This window comes from Polypterus senegalus, chromosome 9 (assembly GCF_016835505.1).
Source record: "Polypterus senegalus isolate Bchr_013 chromosome 9, ASM1683550v1, whole genome shotgun sequence".
Taxonomy (NCBI): Eukaryota; Metazoa; Chordata; class Cladistia; order Polypteriformes; family Polypteridae; genus Polypterus; species Polypterus senegalus.
Genome location: NC_053162.1, coordinates 113,002,752 through 113,029,405, shown reverse-complemented (window position 1 = coordinate 113,029,405; position 26,654 = coordinate 113,002,752). Strand labels below are relative to the sequence as shown.

General features: G+C 36.4%; 1 protein-coding gene across 1 annotated transcript in view; it reads right to left on the bottom strand.

Annotated features, from left to right (window-relative positions):
• LOC120534890 (putative ATP-dependent RNA helicase TDRD12) overlaps nucleotides 1–26,654 on the bottom strand; it is a 441,334-nt gene that overhangs the window by 62,415 nt on the left and 352,265 nt on the right. The window lies entirely within an intron of this gene.

Below are 26,654 nucleotides of genomic sequence, written 5' to 3'. Positions count from 1 at the left end.
AAATAAGGTTTTTTTTTTTTTTTTTTAAAAAAAGACTTTTTCATTTAATATTTGAGTTAGGCTGAAAACGTTCACTACAATAATAGAGGAAATCAGGTATGGGCAAATACTTTTTCACAATATACTTTATAAATAGGGTTAGACAGTTAAAATAAATGAAATATCTTTTGTGCTAATTTAAATACATTTAAAAGAAATACATTTGACAAGACCACCAATGACAAACTAGCTGAAGTCTCTCCTGTCCTGCGTGTTTGGGACAAGGTGTCCCCCTTTCTGGAAAAATGTGTTATCCCATTTTGGAAATATTTAGTCTAATAGTATTGCAGTTATATTTTATTTCTTAGGAAAAAATATAAATATATTGTATACTAACACTCTATACAGTGATCCCTCGCTATATCGCGCTTCGACTTTCGCGGCTTCACTCCATCGCGGGTTTTAAATGTAAGCATATCTAAATATATATCTCTGATTTCTGCGGACAATGGGTCTTTTAATTTATGGTACAAGCTTCCTCAGTTTGTTTGACCAGTTGATTTCATACAAGGGACACTATTGGCGAATGGCTTAGAAGCTACCCAATCAGAGCATGTATTACGTATTAACTAAAACTCCTCAATGATATACGATATGCTTCCCATGTGGTGCTTGTTTGTTTGCTTTTCTCTCTCTCTCACTCTCTCTAAGCCTGACGGAGGGGGTGTGAGAAGAGGGGCTGTTTGCCTAGAGGATACGGACGGTCCTCTAAAAAATGCTGCTTTATCGCGGTGCTTTGGCATACTTAAAAGCCCAAAAGCACGTATTGATTTTTTAATTGTTTGCTTTTTACTCGCGCTGCTCTCTCTCTTTCTCTCTCTCTCTCTGACGTTCTCTGCTCCTGACACGCATTCTTTGAAGAGGAAGATATGTTTGCATTCTTTTAATTGTGAGAAAGAACTGTCATCTCTGTCTTGTCATGGAGCACAGTTTAAACTTTTGACTAAAGGGTGTTATTTCATGTCTAGAGGGCTCTAATAATGTTAACAGTGTGGGAGAATTCATAAGTGCTTAAAATATATAAAAATAACCATACAAACCTATGGTTTCTACTTCGCGGATTTTTTCACCTATCGCAGGGGGTTCTGGAACGCAACCCCCGCGATCAAGGAGGGATTACTGTATATCACTCTGAAGAAAGAAGTAAATAATTTGTAACTATGTGTACATACGATTATGTGCTCATCCCACCCTTTGCTTTGAAAATTACTTTTCATGCCAGTCCTTGAAACAATTTCCATTTGCCACTATGCACAAAGAAACCTTGTACACTAGAGTTTTTGTGCTGCAGTTCACACATTATCTTGTGCCTTCTGTTGCAGTTGCCCAACAAAGGTCTAGTCCATTTTTATTTATTTGTTTTTTACTTTCTTCTTGTTACTTTCTTCTGCAATTTCACACCTCTATTGACCCTAAAACATACAAATGTTTTCATACCAGTTTCTTCCAGTGCTGATGGCAATGCTTTTCCTGGCAGCCCTGGGCACATGGCAGGAAAGAGCCATTTAACAAGGCAAACATTTACACCTAAACCATTTAAACAGGCACCAATCCTAAACCAAAACAGTGGATGTTTGGCATGCAAGTTGAAAACTGTCAGAAACAGTGGAGTTGATAAGTGACAGTTGATCAAAATGGTGGGTGGAGTGGGGGTTCCTAATGTGGCTGATTCAGAGGCATTTGTGTGAAAGTTCATGTGGTGTGGTTCAGTGATGTGATCAGGGAAATAGGGGGTAGGGTGGAGTTGATTGAGAGATGCCTTTAACAGTTTGCATGGCATGATTTGACTGGTTTGGGATTGGGGCGGGGGTTCGTCTTAATGTGAAACTTTGAGCAGATACAGAATTATGGAACTTCACTACTACACTATGAAGTTTAAACTGGAAAAGTACTGCTCAGAAAACAAACATAGAAAGTTTTGCAGGTAGCATTTTGATATGGTAATTGAACCTATGATGTTTTAACTGTAAAACTGCATGTCACGATCTTTCAAAACTTATATTAAGCAGTATTTACAAATCAAACATAGCAGCAAGTCTTTCATCAAACTTGTTGTTCTCAATAGAGCCAAAACTGTGACTCAGGGACTTAATTTTCCATATCACTAGCATTCTTTTACTTTTGTTGAACTATATGTTTTCTTTTTTTTGAAGAAGACATTTCCCCAATTCAAACTTAAGCTCTTATTTTGCTTCAACCAGCGTCAGAGAAGCTTTGTGCGTAAATGTGTGTCAAGAGGAGCTATTGCATATGCAATGCATTTTCTGCCTTATACATACAGATGTGACGTGTGGTATGAATGAACAACTATACATCATTGGAATGCTCTGTACCTCAGCAATGTATGTATTCCAAATAATGAGATATTATTTACCCTGTACCAGCGCATACTCCCAAACCTGACCTGATACAATTCCAGGCACCAAACACCAAACAAAGACACTAATGAGGAGGTGTGAAGGAATTTAAGGTGGCCCAGAATTACAACTTTTTCATATGCTTCAGGGATTCTTGTGTTAAAGGAAAGATGAAGGACACCTAACATAAATAACTCTGTCCGAAACAAAAGCTTTCTGCTGATGATTAATAATACTAAAATGAAATGTAAAACGTATGCATTTTATTATTATTGTTAAAAATTTATCTTCATAATATATTGTTCTACCTTAGTCTGCAAATTTCTAAAACCATACTAAAAATGAGGATACAAAAAACAAATTCACCAAAAAAAATCTTGAAATGTTGGAGGCCTGAACTTGAGAAAGAGAGAGACTGAGATATTGTGCAGCTTTTTCATATGTGCAGAGGAGATGAGGAAAACAGCACCCCACCAAGATGATCTCTTTCAGAGAAATCTTGGTATGTGGTTCCTGAGCTGTCTCCATCCTTAATTTTAAAGATATGTGGAAGTGACAGGTAGCTGTTCCATTGTGCTAATTTGAGCAGTGGACTCATTTGGTGCGGGCAATGAACATGGAAGAGGAGAACAGAACAGAAAGGAGTCTTACAGTTCCAGCACCATGAGACAGCTTGGTGAAATCGAAGCACAGCTGGGTGTGGACACTTGGATATACGACTACTTTTATGTAAAAAGTGAACCATTTTGAAATTATATATATATATATTTAAAAATAAGACAATTTAAAGACAATCTTTAAAATTGGAATTGATTTTTTTAATAACGTCATCCTTGCTGGTGGAAAGGCCCCCATTTATAAACCACTGGCTTGAAAAGTACCTTTGAAATGTATTTGCATACATTAATGTTTTAACTTTGACAGCCCTAATATACAGTACAGTATATATTTTATATAAAAAGCACAGTGCATAGCATTGGTTCTGCACAGGTGTAGCGTCAGGGTTTGAATCCTATGCTGGATCACAGCTGGCATGGAGTTTGTTGAGAGCATCTGTATTTGCATATGTGTGAGTTATGCTTGAGTTATTTTGTTTTCCTTTCCACATCCCCCAAAGAAATACTGTATGTCATTCTGATAGTTCATTTTAAAACCAGTACTATGTATGTGTGTGAATAAGCAGGCTCAAGGGTAGGTTGGTGTCCTGTCCAGAGCTGCTTCCTGACTTCTGCCAGAGCTGCACTGATGATTGAATATGAGTTTAAAATAAACATGGGCAGCTGTCCATTAATCCAAATGTAAAACAGCACATGAGAACTATCCTGTTATTCTGATATGTTTTAAACATACACACATGAATTCAAGGAAAATAAACTGAATGCTGTCTGTACACTGCTCTCTTTCATTTCTTATTCTAGATGAGCAACTGGGGAAGTAGAGTGAGACTGTGATGCAATATCCATACAAGATGGAAGAAAACACTCTCCTGTTTAGTAGTACATTAGGCAGGTGAAAAAGGTCTCTCATTAAACAGTCCAGTAAAGTTTACTCTTACTTCATAGTGTTGTATGTTTCCTTTTAAATAGTAGCTGAAATCATTCCTCAATGGACCAAAATATCGTTTATTTAACAGATCCAAGAGAGAGGGACATTTATATAAACAGAGCTATTTTGCATAACACACTTGCATCATGTATCAGACCATATACTATACACAGATAATGAAGTTAGTAAGAAAGTTATTATGGGTTGAAAGTCTTTGGTCCACAACCTGCAGTATGATCGGGTCAGTGTTATCTTAGGGTGTAAGCTGGCCGGAAACCACAGCTACACGGAAAAGATACAGCAAACAGATTTTCTGTTACAATTCCGTCCTTTTGTTCTCTTTAGAAAAAGGCAATACTGAAAGGAAGTTCTTGCTGTCTTTTGAATTTATTCCCACATTTTCTGGTGTAAATACAACAACAACATTACTAGCAATAGTTTTCTGAAACAAAGACAAATCATACTTCAATATTAATAATGAAAATATCAATCACAAGTCCAATGAAGAATATTCACTGCAACCATCCAGGTATATAGTTCTTCCAGGCAGTGAGACAAATGACGATCGTTTTCACACTCAAAGAACAGTGCTTTTTTTTTTTCAGGCCAATGAGGACATTTCAAAAAGTGACAAAAGATTGATTGGAAGTTATATTTGAAGTATAGGTGCAACAACAGACTCCCAACAATGATACAGATTCCTACTTAGCTGGCCAGTAGCACATCAGGCACCATTTGATTCTGCAAAGTAACCAGCTTAGCAGAGATTTCATCAACCGCATCAGCAGTGAGGTTTGCCACTACCTGTGATGCTTTAGCCAGTTAATTTATTTGTTGACCATGTGGCAATGATATGGTATGTTAGAAAATCACACGAATGGTAAATATTCAATCTGAAACAAGCTTTATCATTTGTTATATTTCAATCAGTGTTCCTCTCATGGCTGGGCTCAAATTCCTATTTTATGTCTTTTTTGTTCATTTTCATTTTATGTTAATATTGTTGTTCATGTTTATTATTTGTATAATTACATTTTTTTTCAGTTTTGCTTTTAATCCATCTTATGTATTGATGTATATTCTGTTATGTTCATTATGTTTTTCACCCATCAAGGGACTGCTTTCAGCACGTTAAAGGCTAAGAAAACAAGCAATTCTTTCAAATGTGCTTTGCTATTATTTTGCTAATTTTGAGGATTTACTGGATTTTTGACCTCATGCTCTGTTTTTCTTCTGAATTTGTGTTTTTTGGAATTGATTGTCTTTCTATTTTCCTGCTGTGTCTTTTGTGTTCTTCAAAGCTTCATCATTAAAGAGCATTTTTGATTAATAACATTTTTTTTTAATTTATTAAGGTTCCCCCCCACCCCGAGTGTTAAACAAGTTGAAGATTGACAGCTTATTTATCTTGTAGGGTTTTTTGCTACAGCTTTGGAGATCTTATAATTAGGTATACCTAAGTTAATGACAGGATATAACTTTTTCTTCTCTAACAAGGTGGCTAGTGGAGCTTATTACAAACTGTCACATGTGGTATAATGTAGGCCAATGAAAGTAAGCCTTCCTTCATTGAATACTCACATTAGTTAGATTTATCTTTTGCATTTGAAAGACATCTGGTTCTGAGTCATTTTACAATAGGGTAGGCATGAAGCATGCCATATAAACAGAGTTAGGATACTTATGCACATCCTGAACATACATAGCGACTTATTCCAAGTAATGAAAGGATGTGGAATCCCAAAATGGAAAAATACTACTACTTGGGTAGCATTAGCTTAACTGTTTTTTGAGTATGCTATACCAAAATAATGTCTGTAACTAGTAGGAGATGTGACCGTTTGTAATATAAAAATGTATTAGAATTTGGTTTAGAAAATAGAAAGAAGATAGAATGGACAACAGCTGGTGAGTATGGATGGGCTTTGTTAACTGCAATACATTGTGGAATAAGACCCGGACACAGACAGGCAGACATGTTACTATTACAACACACACGTTTATTGTGGTCTTCCATCCTTCACAACAATGCACACAACCCCAATACCCCACAGTTCGGGCCAACACAATGTTCTTTCTTCAGACTGCCTCCTTCTCTACTAGAGACCTCATCCTTTCTTCTCTCCCGACTCGAGTCATCCTCTGAAGGGAGACGGCCCCTTTAAATAAGCACCCGGATGTGCTCCAGGTGTGTTCCCGGCAATCTCCCACCACCACACCCCAGTGGCAGAAGTGCCAGCTGTATCCCCGGAAGCACTCCAGGTGTCCCTGCTTCTTTTCACCCCAGCACTTCCGCCATACTCAAGGTATTGGGGTGCCCCCTGGCGGTAACCACGGGCCCCTACAGGGTTGAGTTTCCCAGCTCTGTACCCGTGGCCCACTGGGCGGTCGCCCCCTCGAGGTCTGGAGGAGGCACAAGACATCTTCCGGTCGTCTTGGGCGTCCTGGCTGGGTATTAACCCCATCCGGGTACGACAACATGTATTGGACAACAAATTTCAAGAGATGAGTAAAGAACATATAGAATTAAAGAAAGAAATAGTTGAACTAAAACACATACCGGTGCTTGTATGTGGGTGTTTTGAAAATGCTAAATAAATGAGTTAGATAAACAGAGTACAACTGCAGCAATTAGTTTGTTTGAAACAGAACAATAGAAAGTGTCCCCTGTTTAATGTTTAAAGGTGAGTACTGCAGTAGGAAACAAAACAGATTTACAAAAATGGAATGCAGAATTAAAGGAGTCTGACATCAAAAAAAGAGTATAACAAGGTTTTGGAAGTTGACTCATTAGTGAAGGCAATTGATGGAATATATAGGCAGCTATTCTATGGAAACCCGTTAAAAAGTGAGTAGTGTACAGTGGCGAAATCTTGTGGTACACAGGTAATACCTACAGGAATTCTTCCTAAAGCACCTTCCCCCAAATTCTCCATTCTATGGATTTTAAACCTCCACCAAGCTTTCAGGGAGACAACCAAAGATGCTGAACTTGACACTGAGAGAAAACAAAAAGCTAAATATGCGTTTATCCATTCAGGAGTTCAGTAGCTGAAGATAAGGGAAGCTTAGAAATTTATTTGCAAGTTGTAATTAACGCTATGACAGTGGATACAAACAGGCACACACACATAGACAACTTTGGCTACTGGGCTCCACACACTTGAAAAATGCCTTTGTCTGCAGAGCCGTTTCTTGTTATATGCAGACTATGCAGATGCATAGGTCCTCCAAATTCATTAGCCCCCCAAAGCTGCAAGTTCAACCTCAGTAAAATTGTGATTAACATTACCTGTCTGTTTGTAGCCAGCTAAGCCCCCATCATGTATTTAATGAAGCACTTACATGGTTAAAAATTAAATGTGGTATATAAACAAAATTAAGCTGCAATGATAGGGATGCTTCGGCCTTTGTTTGTGGGGTAATCAGTTCAAAATCAATGATTATCACAAGGCTGTCATGTTGCGCAGTGAGTGCCATCTACAAATGTATGATGAGATGACTAACTGACAGCCACACATCATGTATAATTTACCTATATTTTGTGGTAAAGTTCTTTAAATCATATGTTACTAGTAGTTTAATGCATTAAAAATATTCAGTACTGCTTAAAGTGGCTTTTAACAAGGAGTCACTGTTATATTAAGTTTAATGTTAATTAATTCACGATTAGTTATCTGCTAAGTAATTTATAATTCTTTGACAGATTTCTGTAACTAATTTATGTAATGCATGTTTGTCTTCATTGTATTTCTCATTATGTCTTTATACTTTTACCACTTGAAATAAATGTTTATTAAACATCTTTCTTATATCTGATTCTGAATCAGAGCAATTTTCAACTAAAAGAAATTTTTACTTTCATACTCAAAAGTAAATTTAAGAATATGTACTTTTATACTTTTACTTGAGTAAATATGATTAACATATACTTTGACTTTTACCAGAGTATTTTTATAGATGAGAACTTTCACTTAAGTAATGTATTTCTGTTACTTCTGCAAGATGTAAGCTGTGCAGTGTCTTGATACACAATTCTCTGTCTCTTTCTTTGTCTCTGACTGTTTATCTCTGCAATCATAATGATTCTCTCTGTCTATATCACTCTTTGTCATTAATTTACTTATGTTTATATCTATACTAATAAAAGGCAAAGCCCTCACTCACTCACTCACTGACTCATCACTAATTCTCCAACTTCCCGTGTAGGTAGAAGGCTGAAATTTGGCAGGCTCATTCCTTACAGCTTACTTACAAAAGTTGGACAGGTTTCATTTCGAAATTCTACGCCTAATGGTCATAACTGGAAGGTATTTTTCTCCATTAACTGTAATGGAGTAGAGCTGCATAGACGTGGGGGGCGGGGTTTCGTGTGACATCATCACGCCTCCCACGTAATCACGTGAACTGACTGTCAACGCAGTACGTAGAAAACCAGGAAGACCTCCAAAAAGCGCTTAAGAAAACATGCATTATATAATTGAGAAGGCAGCAAAACAATAAGAAGCGAGCGAGTGGCATATACTACCATATTCATGAGTGCTGCTACCTCGGAAAGAAAGCAAGGTGTAAACCTAAACTTTAAATTAAGTTCATAGACAGGCTACGCTGGCTTTCACATGCCCACAGGTAATGCGGGATACAAGTTTAATGATAGGACGCAGGATATAAACGAGAGTTTTGATCACTTTGTAACTAAGTTAAAATTGTAGGTGAAGGGTGTGCTTATGCAAATTCGAGAGACTGTGTTTGTGGGGGATTGACAGTTAAGGCGGGTGGGGGAGTCACGTCATCATCTCCCCTCCCACCTCATTTCGCTCTGAGCTGAGCTCCGCGGCTAACGCCGTCATCTGAAGCAACTTCGTCACACTGCCACCAAATGCTCACAGAAAAATCCACAAGTTAATACACACGCTGTCTCTAGAGTTTCAACACACTGAATCCTCCAGGCACTACTTACAAAAGGTCACATTGACAATCGTGTTACGTTATTTTTAAAAACTTTCCTTTTCTTAGCACAAGCACAGCTGAGAAGCTTCGATGCATGTGCTCCATAACGCGTTGAAAAATAATGCATTTAATCACACTTTGCATTACAAGCAAAGGGAGCTTTTGTCAATGCATGATTTCCTGGTACACCGATTACATTGATCAGCGCATCCCGATTCATTTTACCCTCGCACCACCTTAGTTTGAGAAGAAGTATGAAAAAATATGAGGTTAACACAGAAAAACAGATCACCAATTCAAGCTTTATGAATAATCGATTCGCCATCAATAATTGTTTTGGTAAAGCCATCCTCCTTCCATTTTATAATTTTTCCGCCACTAGCCATGATTAAATGAACGGTAAAAAGTAAGAGCGCGAGGGTGACTTATTTAGGCAGGAATATATATGATAGCAACACTCATGACAATGTCAATCATGTTACGTTATTATTAAAATGCTTCCTTTTCTTTTTCATTACTTCTTTAACACACTACTTCTCCGCTGGTAGCGGGTATTTTGCTATATATATAATATATGAATTACCTCCAAAGAGCGCTGAGACTTTTGATATCATGAACGTGTGTACAAAAGGGGTCTCCTGCCCAGCAAAAGTCGAGCAGCCAGCGCGCATAGCTGTGCCGGCCTTTGAGACGCTGATTGCGCTTCTGCCTTAAGTCAAAGTGAGCACTTTTAATTTTTTTCATCCGCCCCCTGAGCTATAGACCAGACAAGTGCAAACACAGGACCCCTTTTCTACACCACGGCAAAATAATATTAAGGCGATTCACACTTTCTTTTGCACGATACGATTATCAGGTCCTCAGCTCGGATTATGAACACACGCATACGAGTGGAGGACTCACAGTGCCATCACAGCCGATTAATGGCGGGGCGCCTCACCAGTCTACACAAGACCCACCGCGACTGTCCCCAAAAGCCGATCATAACGTCAGCGAACACATCTCTCTATACTATATAAAAGAAAAGGCAACTTTCCTTTCTTTACACCTTTTTCCTTTTATCCCAAACCAAAGCCTTTCTCTCTTAACACGGCAGAGGACACAAAAATAATTTTCTTTAATTGCCGGTAAGGCACATTACCAGAGGCACAAATTTGAACATTCACATAGAAAATGTAATTTCTATACCACAGCCGTCGTGTAGCGCCTTTCAAAAGGGATCTACTACCGAGAGATGATCCATATACATTTTAGCTGCTGTTAGTTACTTACCTGTTTTGTTACACAGTCTTTAAAATGTAGTTTACCCAACCACTCCAGTAGTGCTCAATGTACCTGTACTTCTTAAAACGTTAATGTTTTACTGTTTAATAACTTATAGACTATATTTCATTATTTTTCCCTTGCACTCAGTGACCAAAGCTATACACACACATATAGACACATACAAACATACACACAAGTATATGTATGTGTATATATATGTATATATATATATATATATATATATATATATATATATATATATATATATATATATATATATATATATATATATATATATATATATACACACACACACCTATCTCGATTATATATATATATATATATATATATATATATATATACACACACACATACATACATGCATACATACATATATATAATTTGTGTGTGTAGATATGTATATAGATATGTAGATATGAAGATATGTATGTGTATATATATATATGTATATTATATATATGTATGTATGTGTGCGTGTGTGTATGTGTGTGTGTATATATATATGACAGCAGCAATCCAAGCTGTGAGAAAACAGTAAAAGGAGGCGTGTCAGACGTCAGTGGTACATTTTCTGATGCAGCTACGAAAACAACTTCGTGACGCTGCAACCAAATACACAAAACAATTACTTTGACAATCATGTTACATTATTTTTAAAATGTTTCCTTTTCTTTTCATAACTTCTTTAACACATGACATCGCTGCAAAGCTGGATATTTTGCTATATATATATATATCACAGCGACACTCATAACAGTGACAAAACAATTACATTGACAATCATGTTACGTTATTTTCAAAATGTTTCCTTTTCTTTCTCTTTCCTTCTTTAACACACTACTTCTCCGCTGCCAAGCGCGGGTATTTTGCTATATATATATATATATATATATATATATATATATATATATATATATATATATATATATATATATATATATATATATATATATATATAGATAGATAGAGATATATATATAGATAGATATGAGAACAACATAGATAGATAGATAGATAGATAGATAGATAGATAGATAGATAGATAGATAGATAGATAGATATGAGAACAACACTCATATCAATGACAAAACAATTACATTAACAATCATGTTACGTTATTTTTAAAATCTTTCCTTTTCTTTTTCGTACCTTCTTTAAAACACTACTTCTCCGCTGCGAAGCGCGGGTATTCTGCTAGTTACTTATAAAAAAGATAAAAGATAAGAGATACAAAAAAAATAGATAAAAGCATAAGTCTGAAAGTGACAACACTGAAATTGGGTGCAAGCCTTAAAAGGACACTGTATATTGCAATGTTTAGTGATACTTATTTAAAAAAATCAATACATTTATGTATTATTGTGACATCATTGAAGATTTGAGGAAAATGCTGCATTTACAGAATTTATGGATAGAGAGGAGCCTCATTGTTGACCTTTTATTGTCTTTTTCTGTAGGTTTAAATTGCTTGGGTCAACTTGAGATCGTTAACTTTAATTTTAGATTTACAAATCTAGACTGTTTTCTTCTTAAAATGTACCAGATTGATACATCACCATTGATCACCTTAACACTAGAATTACTAGAGCCTACGAGAAAACTCGTAAATCCAGCGAACTTTAAATCTGTTCGCACCTCTCTGTCAGCGTCTTTTGTCCTGTAAATGTGCCGATTAAGACAAACAGCAAGCTGCCTGCTATTCCATTCCCCTCCGTCGCAGAATGTTAACTTTCTCCCAGCTCATGCCTTGTTTGATTATCTGGGAGTGAACTGCTGAAGTTTTAGAGTGGAAATAATAGATTGTTATTTGGAACACATGCATTTCATTTGTGTTACGTTTCTACAGTAATATGTGTAAACACATTGTTAAAACAGAAACTTTTTCATTTTTTAGTAATAAATATTACAAAATGTAGGCATGAACTATAGAATGTGTGAAGCTTGAAGTCCAAAGATCAAATAAACACTTTCAAAAAAGGTTCAAGGATGATACAACAGCTTCCGTGGCGTAGCGGTAAGATTTTCCGACTTATAATCAAGAGTCCCAAGAGTTTGATCCTGACTGTCTCCTATACAGTGGAACCTTGGTTCATGACCATAATTCGTTCCAAACTCTGGTCGTAAACCAATTTGGTCGTGACCCGAAGCAATTTCCCCCATAGGATTTTATGTAAATACAATTAATCAGTTCCAGACCGTAGGAACTATATGTAAATATATATTTTTTTTAGTTTTTAGGCACAAATATAGTTAATTATACCATAGAATGCACAGGGTAATAGTAAATTAAATGTAAAAACATTGAATAATACTGAGAAATCCTTGAACAACAGAGAAAACTAACACTGCAATAGTTTGCGCTATAGTGCTAAGAATCACTTGCTGAAAACACTTTTTTTTAATGAGTAAAATCGGGAAATCCAAGAAACTATAGGCCAGTAGACTTAACATACATCACTGGTAAATTAATGGAAGGAATTATCAAGGAAAAAATTCAGCAACACATGGCAAGAACATGAGTTTTACTGAACAGTCAACATGTGTTCAGAAGAAGGCGGTCATGTTTTACTAGCATGTTGAAATTTTTATGAGGAAGGATATGAGCAACTCCATTGGAACTGACTGATGTTAAGAGTGGCATCCCACAGATTCTGTGGTAAGGCCGCTGCTATTTTTAATATACAGTATATAAATGATTTGAATAGGAATAACAACAACAAGTTGGTTAAGTTTGCAGATGATACCAAGCAAGGTGGATTGGCAGATACAGAATCCGTTGAATTATTACAGAAAGACTTAAACAGCATACAGGCCTAGCCTTTTTTTTATTAAACAGATGGCAGCACTTTTTTTTTTTTAAGTTTTTAATTGGAAAGAAAATTGTAAAATCATATCTAAGAAAATTATAAAGGTCATAAACTTAACCAGCCTGAAGCCTTTCAATCAGTAACTGTTTTTTGCCAGAATCAGCGGTGAATCATTTGAGTCTTCGTGTTTTCTTTGGGACTTACCATAGGTTTTACCCAGGGAGAAAGATGTTCCTGAAGTAAATCTTATTTTGGATGACTTGACTGCAGCATTAAATGGACTTAATATTGGAAGCTGGCTGGGTATTGAGTGATTACCAATACACATTTTTTTTAATACGTTTTGGACTCATCTTAGCAAAAATTGATTGTACTTTTTCCAAAAAATCTGCAAGTTCATAGAGCAATAACCATACTAATACATAAGAAGGCCAGTTGACTGAATAAAAATAAATTAAAAAAAACCCATGATTTTCAGTAAGCCTCCTTTGTGCAGACTATAGGATCTTATCCAAGGCCTTGTGAAACAGTAGCAAACTTATTTTGTCCCTGTTACATTTTTGATAATATATTTCGGTTAGAGATGTGATTGCTACTGCTAAGCTTTTTGGTTTAAATCAGAGGAGGTTTCACTGCATCAAAAAAGGCCATTGACTGGGAAAGCCACCTATTAAGCGCACTTAAGGCCTTTGGCTTTGGACCTGGTTTAATTCTACATATTCAGCTCTTACATCACAATGTTTTTAGTGTTGTAAAAATTAATGGGATTTTAAAGCTTCTTTTATGGTAACAAGAGGGATAACACCACAGCTGTTCTCTTTCTGGGATGCTATTTTCACCATCTGTAGAACAGCTACTACAAAAACTGCAACTATGTCTTCAAGGTCTGAGCATCCCTCAGTGTCCAAGCCTACACCTTAAAATTGATGCTTATGTGGATAACCTATTTTTATTTTTCTTTATAATGATGTCCAGGCATTTACAATGGGCCAAAATTACATTGAGAAGCTTTCAATCACAAAAGTAAATGCCAAAAATTTTAATTGGCTACTATAGGAATAATGAAGGGTGCCCTTAAAAGAAACAGAATGGTCTTTAGATGTATGGGGATTTATTTAGGACATAGTAGGACTGCTGAGTAAAACTGGGCTGACTGGCTCGATAAGGTTCAGGGCAGATTAAACTGCAGGAAACAGGAGATCTCATATTGAGGTGGAGTGTTAATTGTTAATAATTAGTAGCCTCCATGTTCTGGAAACGGTTAAGGTGTGCTGATCTTTCACTTCTGATTATCAAAACTATGCAGAAAATCATTTTTACATTTTTTAATGGAATGGGCTACATTGGGTGTAGACGTAGTGCTTCATACTTGCCAGTGGAACAAGATGGTCAAGGACTCATTAACTTTATGAGCAGGATGGAAGCCTTCAGACTAGAAATACTATAGAGGCTCTTATACAGCTCAGAGCATATGCTATAGAAGGATCTGGCCATTGCTTTATTTTGTAGTGTAGGGAACTTACATTTATTGAACAATTTCTTCTTTTACATTCTTTTAACTTAATTAGGTCTGAATTAACTGTTCTTTTTTATCACACTGCACTACAGATATGGCACAAAAACCAGTATGGCAGACTGACACTATTCCTGAACACAGTTCCTTGGCTTTAAAAGCCAGAGCCAGACACTCTTAATGTCAGCTAAAAAGGTTCGGTTCCATGACAGGACCCCTTCTTCATAATGCAGTCTGTATGTCTTATTTGATAAGATGGCCGATCGCAGACTAAGAAACATCAGAAAGATATCTCTTAGAGGGACCATCTGCAAATCAACCAAAAATGATGGGTTTATATGCACCTAAGTAACCAATGACAAGATGTCTGCTACTTCCTTTAAAAGTTTTCATAGACACCCTAGATGCTTCCTCTATCAACTCACTACTCTCAACCTGGAGGTAACATCTGCTTGATAGTAGAGACCCAGTGCTTATGAGGTGCAGCCATAACAAAGGCTAGAGCAATCCTTTTTACTCCAAAGGGTAGCTAGTGCTAAATGGAAAAATGTTAAGACCGTCAATAAAAGTTGGACAAGGGGTGACATTAGTCTAAACCTTGCTAAGAAAGCAAGTGCCCGAAATGAGGAAAACTGTAAAAAAAAAAAAAAAACGAGTAGAAGCATGGGAGCAACAATGAGTCGAAGCACGGGAGCTCACGATAGTGGTGTCTCACACACACACGTAGCTTTTTACAATCACCAGAAAACTCAAAAACTAATTCAATTCTCAGGTAAATTCAACTGGATTAAAGCCAACATCAAATGAGGAGAAGTAACCAACAGTGTGAAGTCGATTGCCCAGCAGGTGATGAAAGCTTAAAGTGATTCAGCTAAATGCAGAAGGCACTAAAGCTACTGCAGAAAGGGATAAGATGAACTCTGCACTGAACGTAAGTTGCATCTGTTTTCTGCCAATCAAGGGCAATTTTATATGTTGTACGTCCTGCAGCATGTACAGTTCAGTCTTTCCGGCCGACAATACAGACAGCTTCACGTGCCAAAAATGCACAGTTAATTTAGAGTTGCTCAGGAAAATACGTGAATTGGAGGACTGCATTAGGAATTTAATAGCTATTAGACAACCAAAAATTGGATTGACTGTTTCTTTATGACAATTAAGCTACTTTTGATTTGGCTTTAGCCTCTCTGGATTCCACTGTAGTCCGTATGTGGCTGAATTCAGCAACACCAATTCTGTCACAGGGCGAGTGGGTAACAGTGAGATGAGGGTCTAAAAAGTCAAAACTTAGTCCTCTGGCACCCAGGTCACCAATTCAGACAGAGAACAGATTCTCAGCACACTGCAGTGTGCCTGTGGATCCTGAGAACAATAACACGCTCATACCTGGTGATTCCATAGTGCAGAATGTTATACACCCACCACCCAACCAACAGTTAATGTTAAAGGGCAAAGATATCTGACACAGAGGCTAAATTGGATCTTATCGCCGAAGATGAAATATTTACTTTATTACTTCATGTCAGCAGGTTGGGATTAATAAAGTATCTATTTAACATTATTTATTTACAGCAATCTGAAGTATTCCAGGTGAACTTCATCTCTCTATGCACCAAAGCAAAAAGAAAATGTCAGAATTTAATTGTTCCTGGACCCTTACCAAGATTATATAGAGGGGATGTGATTTATATCAGATTGTGTTCTCTTCACTACTGGTTAGAAACCTGGTGAGCAAATAAAAGCATAGCCTTTGCAAACAGTTGAGATATTTTTTGGAAAAGGTCTAGATCAGGCATGGGCAACCTTTCCTAGTTTTGGGGACAAATTATCATTCTGTTACCGAGTCAAGGGCCGGACAAAATTATTAAATAAAACGAATTAAGATAAAATGAATTAAAACAAGTTGCTACTTCATATTTAATTTATTTATAATATAATGCTGTGGTATAAAGCTCTACATAAATTTTATAATATAATGAACGACATAATGTAGTGTGAAGATTGGCCTTGTACTTCAACTACGAGACTATCAATATTGACGTTGGTATTACTTAAGGATAATCAAATAGAATTTTCAAGGTTTTCATCTGTTATCTTTGTCCAAATTTTTGATTTATTGCATTTCATCCACAACAAATGATTTTTCTTGGAAAGGCGCAGAAATTTGTATATTTTTCTTCCACCAAATATCATTTATAAAAATCCATGAAAGCAATGTTGTTAAATTGTGATTTTAGAACTAAATCTGCCTGAAGCTCAATAAGCTCCATCTGTATGTTTCCTGGCACATTATTTACATCAGCATCCATCAGACAAGCAAATATAGGCAATGTGGAGTCTTTGTTTTGGAAGCCAGCAAACCTTGTATCAAATTGCTCTATTAGTGCCTTCAGTTCATCTCCATAACAATTATATGGGATATTTTTATGAGTTGCTAGAGTATGAAAATAATTTTTAGCTCTTATCTGACTTTCCAACAATCTTAGTTTATTACAAAAAGCTTTGACACGTTCATGCAGTTCATGAACTAATTGTCCTTGTTTTTGCAATTTAAGATTCAGTTTGTTTAGGTATCCAATGACATCTACAATGAATGCTAAATCACACACCCACTAATCACCTTTTATTTGGTTAATTGTGTTTCCTTTTATGTCCATAAAATCTGCAATGTCTAGTCTCAAATCATAGAATTATTTTAACATTTTACCTTTACTCAACCACCTCACTTCACAATAATAAGATACATCTTCATAATCCAAAAATAGGTCTGCCAATACGCCTTAAATTGGCGGTGTTTAAGTGCACTTGATTTAATGAAGTTAATACTGGCTACTACAACTTCCATAACATTTGTGAATGTAATTTCGTTGGTGGATAATGTAGTTAAAATTTGTTTCATTTTCCAGATGGATCTGTAGTTCTATTGCTCTTTCATGTACTATTCCAATAAGTCCCTTCTGTGCACTAACCATTGCAGGGGCTCCATCAGTGCATATGCCAGATAGTGAACTCCATTTAAGCCCAAATATCTTGAAGACTGTGTTGACGGTTTCAAATATATCTTCACCGGTAGTGGTTCCTTTTAACGGCCGAAGGGCCAATAATTCTTCTGTGATGTTGAAATCCACACCAACTCCTCAAACAAATATTGCTAGTTGTGCTGTATCGGAGACATTGGTACTGTCATCGAAAGCAAATGAAAATGCTTCCAATCTATCAATCTTCTCTTTCAAACTTTTTTTGATATCATCAGCTATCATTTCTATCCATCGAACAACAGCACATCTCAACAAACAAATATTCTCAAAGTCTTTTTTCTTTTCAGGACTTATTATACTTGCAACATCCAGCAGACATTTTTTGATAAATTCTCCTTCACCAAATGACTTAGAATGCTTAGCAATTTTTTTCGCTTACCACAAAGCTGGCTTTGACAATGCTGTGGTGCTGCATTCTTAAATTGTTGATCATTTGCTGCTGGGTATCCAAGTCCTTCTTCAACTTCTGTATTTTATCTTTTATCAATTTTTTGCTGATCTGCATGTCTTAAAGTAAAGAGTCTCTTCAAGTTGTATTCTTTGTTGACGTTGCACAGCAAACATACAGGCAAACCTTTATTCAGAATAAAGAAATAATCCTCCATCCAGTTGTCTTGAAATTGACGATTCTCTGCATCTACTTTTCTTTTTTTTTTGACATAACCCCTGACATTGTCCCAAATTTATAAGCAATATTCAGAACTATCAAACAAAACTGTCTTCTACACCACAGGCACCGAACAGAACACAACATTAACGCAGGCACCGAACAAAGCACAACACCAATGCAGGTACCAAACTGACACATAACACGTTCACGCATGCTGCTAGCCAAAGCGAGAAAGAGACCTTGGTGGGAGAAAACATGGAGTGTTTTGCACAAGGGCTATGACGTCAGCTTAATGTGGCTTAGTTTAAAATTCTGTGTGAATGCCAAATGCTAAGATGTGATAAAGAAATTGCACTCAATCGAGTTTGCTAAGTTGCGGTAAAGAAAACTTCACAGATTGACAGAACGCGATTCAACAATTTCAAAATTTAAAATAAATTAGTTTGACGTATTGACGTTCAATGTTTCAAATATCTTTAGATCACACCATGTTTTCTCCCACCATGAATCCGACTAACTTCACTGAAATGGATCAGGGCCAGATCAAAAGAAGTAGATGGCTGGATCTGGCCCGCCGGCCAGGGGTAGTCCATATGTGGTCTAGATTTTTCAAGAGAGATGGTCTAATTGGAGGAGATCTTTTGTTGTATCTCAAAATATGATAGCAAAACTGCCTGACTAACTGATCAGACCACTATCTAGACCACTGTTACTATCCTGTACCTGTTACCCAAAATCCCTGTTGTAGGGTATCTTAAAAATTTAGAATTGATGCAAGCCTTACATTATTAAATAACTAAAAATAAGTTGTATAATTAGACCAAAAGATAAAATCAGCTCCTCCACCAGGGGCACCTACCATTGTAACCTAACTCAAATTAAAACAAAAAATATATCACCAGAATCATCTATGCAAGTTTAAATGCTGCTTATTAAACACAATCTTTTGAGGCACTCATTTTAAATATTAAAACATATTTCCAACACAACTATAGTGCTAGTAAACAGACCACCAGGGCCATATTCATTATTCATAACTGAATCTGGTAACCTTTGAATCTGATTTGGCTATAAATTATGATAGTGTAATGTTGGTGAGGTACTTTAATGTACATATTGATGTGGAAACTGACACTTTTACCAAATGATTTTGCAGCTCTGTGTTTGTCCAAAATTACCAAATTTCTGCAGCTTTTAGTTTACTTCATAGAACAATTCAGGCAATAGTGTGATACATATTAAAATAATTCCACAATACAAGTATCTTCATTTAAAGGTTTTGGTAAAACTCAAAGCAAAACAGTTCACACACAAATAGAGAAAACATTGATATTATAAAGAAAATACGTTTTTGTTTGAAGAAAGTTCTGTTTAAGGCTTTCTTATATTGTTTCTCTCTATGTTTGGTTGTACAATCATAGTTTCAAATTGTTTCATCATATCTTTGATTGCCAGTACAACAAATAGTTCTGAGCAGGCTTCAACCACAGTAGTAACTGTGGTCATTGCTGCTCTGCTCTTGTGAAAAGAATAGAGATAAACAACTCAGAGAAGGAGTGGCAAGTTTGTTGCACCACGTGAACGTCACTGACAGAATAAGACTGAATAATAAAAAAGCGCTAACTTTTTCAAGTAGCCAAAATATACACTGGATGTTACAGACTCAAATAAAATGTATATTTTTATTATATTATAGTAAAATAATAGCAGCTCACCACTCAAAACACGAAGCTCCTGGACTCAAACCCAGAACCTTTTGGTTATAAGGCTGCAGTTCTTACCTCTACACCATCCAAGAATACCCATCAACTTTCTGTCGATTGACTTTGAGCTTGAGTTTTTAACTCATTGACAGCCAATTGTAAATAATGATTTTTTTTCTTTTTTATATTCTTGAATAAAAGCTCATGTGTTTATTTTATATTTCGACTTAAGTCTTCACACATTACACACTTCACATCATTAATATAAAATGGAAAAAGTTTCTGCTTTAGGTGTGTGTTCAGCACTTCCGACCTAGCATTTTCTGTCATCCTACACTTACACAGATCGTTGTAGACACAGAACACAAATTAAATGGATGTGTTCCAAATGATATATTATTTATCCATTTCAACTCCAGGCATCTACACGCAAATAAACACACTTGAGCTCTGAGTTTCTTCGTAGGCTTTAGGGATTCTAGTGGTAAAGTAATCAGGTCAGGTCGGGGAGCATGCGCTGGTACAGCACGTTCCCACACCAACCACACGATAAAACATCTCAGGATCCCTGTTGCAACCTCCCAGACAGACATAAGGACCAGTCTCACTTCCTGGAAATGACCTTATCTACCTGCCGCCGCCAGGTGCTATGAGAGCATCCTCTTGGCTTGGTCCAGCTGCTCGGGTCCTTACCAATGAGGATCTTGCAAGCTGGATCAAAATCGCTCCAGATGGCCATAGTGCTTATAACTGATGCTTCTAAACAACACAAGTAAAGTGGCTCATTCAGGACTTAATAAGCAACCGCTTGGTTGACACAAAGTCAAATCGGTCAAACCAGCCGTGCCCAAAGATTCTCTGAAGCAGTGGCATAGCGTAGTGGGGGCACTTTTAGGGGGTGGCAAAATTTCACAATAAATAATAATAATATCTTGTAAAAATTTGAACTATTTCATGTCAGATTTTTGCCGCTCTCACGATTCGGACCGATTGAAATGAGACACGGAATTTTTCATTAATTATTCTGTGACGAAACTGGGGAATCCCCTTTCTTTAAATGAATGTATAATAATGACATCTTGCTCATTGTAGCGACTGGCAACACCGTCTGTACTGACATGTAGGGATTCCCTGTATTTTATTTTGTGGTTGGATTGTTTATGACTAATATTCAGCGAGAATGACTTCTATCATATAAAGAATAGTGTTCAATGTTGTATAACAACACCTGAAAATTAGATTACAGTACGGATAAGTCCCTTCAGGGAAGTCCGTGAGTACTCAGCTTTCCTAACTGTGATTTTAGTGCTCATAAAGACGTGTAGTGATTGTTAAATTATTGAACTTTGTTGAAAAATTGAATTGTTCGTGTACGTATACATTCGACTATATGAGTATTAAATATTTTATTTACGTTTTTTATTTATGTAATTGTATGTTTGACTATCTGCTACGTTTTTCAAGCTTTAATTTATTAAAATAAAAAAATCAGAACAAGTAAATTTCAGTAAAGTAGGTTATATTTTTTTTAATTTATTAGTAATTATTTTGAAATGTAATACGATACTTTCGTTTAGAAATCCAACTCGTAATTTTATTATTTATTATAAGTGTCAATAATTATATATTTTTTGTTTTAGCATCAAAAATGAAAAGAGTAAAAGAAAGTGAGGCATCTTACCATAATAAAAGAAGAACTAAGTTGGAAAATATTAGAAAAAAATAAAGGGCCTTTACTTAAATACGTGAAAAGTCCTGTTCCTGAGACGTCAGATTCCACGTTGGGCTTAAATTCATCAAAGACAACTGGGCCTTCAAACCCAGAACAAGCTAAAAAAAATACAAGAACTTGACACTGTTGATCTGGTACCTGTTAGAAATGTTGACATTATTCCTGAAGATCAAATTCCAACAACATCTACTCAATTAGAGTCTGCATCTGTATGTCTGGACATAGACCTCGATAGCTTAGAAATAAAGACTGATACAGCATCGGCATTGACTGCTATTCAATACCAAAACTTGGACGATATCAGAAAATGGCCTGAACAAATAGATGAAAATATGCGATTGAATCTCATTCAGCAAGGCCAGCATGTCAGCATATCAATACTAACTTCGCCTTAGCGTCAACAGTAACACGTTCAGATTTGTGTTCTTTAACATCAAAAGGAGAGACAAGACGGCTTACCCAGGATGGTTTTACCGCACATTAACGGTGAAAAAGTTTTACGTACTTGGATGGCTTATTCTCCTTCCAAAGCATCATTATTTTGCTTTTTCTGTCGTTTATTTGAGAACGTAAACACACTGAATTGATCAAAGTTTTGCTCATGTGATGGATTTAATATTTGGTGGAAATTAAATTCTAAGGTTTCAAGTCACGAATCAAGTGCACTACACAACCAAAATTATTGCAAATGGAAGGAGTTGGAGACCAGACTTAAAAAAGGACAGACTATTGACAAGATAGAGCAAAACTTAGTGGCAGAGGAAACAAAAATATGGCAAGAAATTCTTATCAGAATGTTTGATATTATAAAATTCCTTGCCAAACAAAATTTGGCTTTACGTTGCCTTACAGAAAACGACACCAGTACTAATAGAGGAAATTTTTAGAATTGGTGCATTTAATTGCAAAGTACGATCCTGTACTTCATAAACATCTTGTAAGATCTAAAATGTGTCAGTGTGGCAAAATTTCAATCACATATATGTCACCAGAAATCCAAAACGAATTTATTGCAATTTTTGGAAATAAAGTTCGCTACCATATCATCGGACAAATAAAAAAGGCCAGATATTATTTGATTATATTCGACAGCACTCCAGACATTTCTCATACAGACCAAACAAGCCAGGTATTAAGATACATAGTGATTGAAAATCAGGAAGTACAAGTAGTGGAATCTTTTATAGATTTCATTGAAACAAAAGATAAAACTGCTGAAGGAATTTCAAAGATGATTTTGAGCAAGCTTGAAGCTGATGGCCTCGATATAAGCAACTGTAGAGGCCAAGCATATGATAATGCTGCTGTTCAGTAACTTTTTTCGGCACATTAGAACGTTGCTATTCATTTTTTTCCATGGCCACACATCGTTGGGAAGTTCTGATAGCAGCTACAGGCAAAAGTTTAAAAAGGGTTCAAGATACGTGGTGGACTGCAAGAGGCGATGCCGTAAAAATGACATTGCATCATTACAAAGACATTCTTGTCGCTTTGGAAAAACTGACAGAGACAGGTGAAAGCTTAAACACAAGAACAGATGCAGGAACTTTGCTAGTTACGATGCAGTCATTTTCCTTTCTTTGTTTCTTGCGCCTCTGGCAACCGGTGCTACATGAAGTGAATGATGCACAAAAATATTTACAAACAAAGGGACTTGACATAAGACTGTGCGCTCAGAAAGTAAATTCTTTGCAGATGGAACTGATAGAGAAATGAGAGGAATGGGCAGATGGCGCTGTAAGTTATGCAAAAAATATGTGTGAAGAACTTGGCATTTCCATGGAACTTCAGAGGCGCATAACAAGAAGGCACATTTTTGATGACGGAACCAGAGATGCCAACTTGTCTTGTGAAAATGAGTTGAGACGGAAGCTGTTTTCTTCGTTAGATAGAATAATTCTAGAAATTCGTGAGCGCTTTCAGCAGCTACAGAATTTGGTGGATAAGTTTGCTTATCTAACGCCGGCTATATTAATAGATTCAGACGATACTAAATGTAATCTAGACTATGCATCTGGCGAAATTAACGAGCAGGACTTCAAGCTGGAAGGACTTCGACGGTGGACTTTTATTACTGCCACAGGCAATGAAAATAAATTAATTAATGCGGACCCACTTGAATTATTAAAATGTATTGTGAAATCCAAGCTGGAAGATACTCTGCCTAATATTATAATGATGCTCCGAATATTCCTCATAATTGCCATAAGCAATGCCAGCTGTGAGAGGAGTTTTTCAAAATTGAAATTGATCAAAAATTATTTAAGATCAACAATGAGTACTTTAAGGCTAACCAATCTGGCTATCTTGTCTATTGAGCAAGAGGCATGTGATGCTATAGACATTGATAGTCCAATAAAAGGACTTTGCTCTTAAAAAAAGTAGACAAATAAAGTTGTAGTTAAAGACAGAAGTTTTGTTTTTAATTCTAACAATTATTTTTCAATAAAAATATAAATAGTAACAGTATCGTTCTAGTTCTAATTGGAAGTCGATTTGTGTTTTATATTCAATTGGCTAATAACTTCATTTTGTCAATCGTCAAGGTATAATCATAAGTGTTCTATACCTGTTATATCAATGTAAGTGGCATACGTGTAAGAATTTTTGAAATAAATGTGATTATTATATTGTAAAACATATATACATGACTTTTTTATTAGTAACCTGTACAATACACAATAATGATGATTGTTCTTGCCGAAAAATTCTTTAGAATTACTGTATATTTTAGTCTTTTAAATTGAAATACCTAAATGAGGGGGTGGCAAAATTTTCCTCTGCTCCGGGCGGCTGACACCCACTCTACGCCACTGCTCTGAAGAGAAACAGTACCGAAGGAGTCCAGTCTTCATCATAGGTCACTGGATAGCATCCAACAACAACAACAACATTTATGTATATAGCACATTTTCATACAAACAGTAGCTCAAAGTGCTTTACATATTAAAGAATAGAAAAATGAAAGACACAATTATAAAATAAAATAAATCAACATTAATTAACATCGAATAAGAGTAAGGTTCAATGGCCAGGGGGGACAGAAAAACAAAAAAACTCCAGACGGCTGGAGAAAAATAAAATCTGTAGGGATTCCAGACCATGAGACCGCCCAGTCCCCTCTGGGCATTCTACCTAACATAAATGAAACAGTCCTCTTTGGATTTTGGGTTCTCACGGAAGGGCTTGATGATGATGATGGTCACGTAGACTTCTGCCTTTTAATCCATCCATCATTGTTGGAGCATCATGAAGCTTTGAGTAGGTGGTGGCGGCGCACCGGAAAAAGAAACAGAAAAGTCTCTCAACCATATAGCATTAGCAGGAAGCACCAAGACTCTAGAGACTGGTGCCCTTTTGCAGAAATACAGAGATACACACCCCTTTCCAGCGACCTCATGACCCCCCCATGCCCTCCAATCCGTCTACTGACTTCATAGGAACAGTCACCAGAGACATGAATGTCACTGCCGAGGTAAGTAAACCTCTCGGCAAGGTCGAGACTTTCTCCACAGACAGACACACTGCTGATGGCTGTGCTCAACAGGTCATTAAAGACATGGATCTAGGCTTTTATCCAGGACACTCGCAAGCCCAGACTCTCAGACTCCTCACTCAGTCATTCGAGAGCCCCGAGCACAGCCTCCATTGATTCGGAGATGTAGCTGCCGAAGCGTAAGGCGAAGTCAAGCACAGGTAAAACGCGTGTCGAAAGAAATCTCTGTCCAAAAGTTTGTTTTAAAAATATTTAGTGAAAGTTAAAAGCAAATAATCCACACAATAATAAAAGAAAAAATAGTTACATACATAAAATAAAAAATACAAAAAATTAGGAAAAATGTATTTTCTCTAAACTTAGCTTTTCTTGAGAATCTTTAGTTACTTCTGTACCTAAAGGTTCCTTATTTCTTCTTTCTATACTTAAAGGTTCTTAATAGCTTCTTCTGTACACCTTAAGAGTACGGTTCAACACTTAAATACTGTATGTGCCTTTTACAATTTACTTTACACACTCAAAAATCCCGTAGGCGCAGGCACGAGCCCAGGTATGGTCACGTGCATAAGCACGAACATGGTTTAAAACCATATGCCTCTACACCTTACTTATGGCAAGGCTGTCACAAACTGAAGAATGTTTACTCAAAGCTGTTAGAACTGGCAAGAATATACTAATATAATTCTACTTACGGAGGTTTTAGGAACCTCCCATAGATTATGCATGGTCATCTAGTAAAATATTCATGAATCTTACAGAGCTAGGAAAATGTCTCTTACACGAGAAGTTCAAACCATCATCAGCAAAATCAAGATCAGTGAATCTCTCAACACTCATTCTAAGCAAGTGTTGAACAGATTAGGACCAAGAACACACTCTTGATGAATCCCAGAATCAACTGGGAAAAGCGTAGAAGTTTGTAGCCATGGTATTCAACAACAAAAGTCATAGGATGTCCCACGGGGCAGCACAATCAACTAAGTCAAAAGCTTTGCAAAAATCGACAAAGGCTGCAAAGAAATCCCTCAGTGCCAGTCACCAGAGACTTGCAAATCACAATGGTAGACTTATTAGGTGTAAAACCAAACTGCTGTGGTCGCTGATAGCTGAGCAAGTGATCACAGATCCTATTGAGGAGTGCATGCAGGAAGTAAAAATGTTAGATTAAAATAAACAATTGGAGGTTGGAAATTTGAAATTACTCCTTACAAGAAAAACGTACGAGACTTACAACTATTTATATCTAGAGGGTTTCTAGACACCTTTAACTTGATGTTTTCTGAAGAAATTTGTTCGGCAGGATCAGCAAGCTTTGTAGGACGAAATGGTCAAAATTTTCTAATGTGAATGAGACCTACCAACAGTACAAAATATACGATTTATATATGATTTCGCTCTTCAAAAAGTGCAAAATACCTAAATCTTTCTCTGGAAAATGAATCAACTTAAAAAAAAAAAAAAAAAGCAAGCAATATTTATATTTTTGTTATTATTGTCTGTTGACATACTCACACTGACAGATTACTGCTTATTCAGTGCACCTTGGTTAATGAAATATATATATATATATATATATA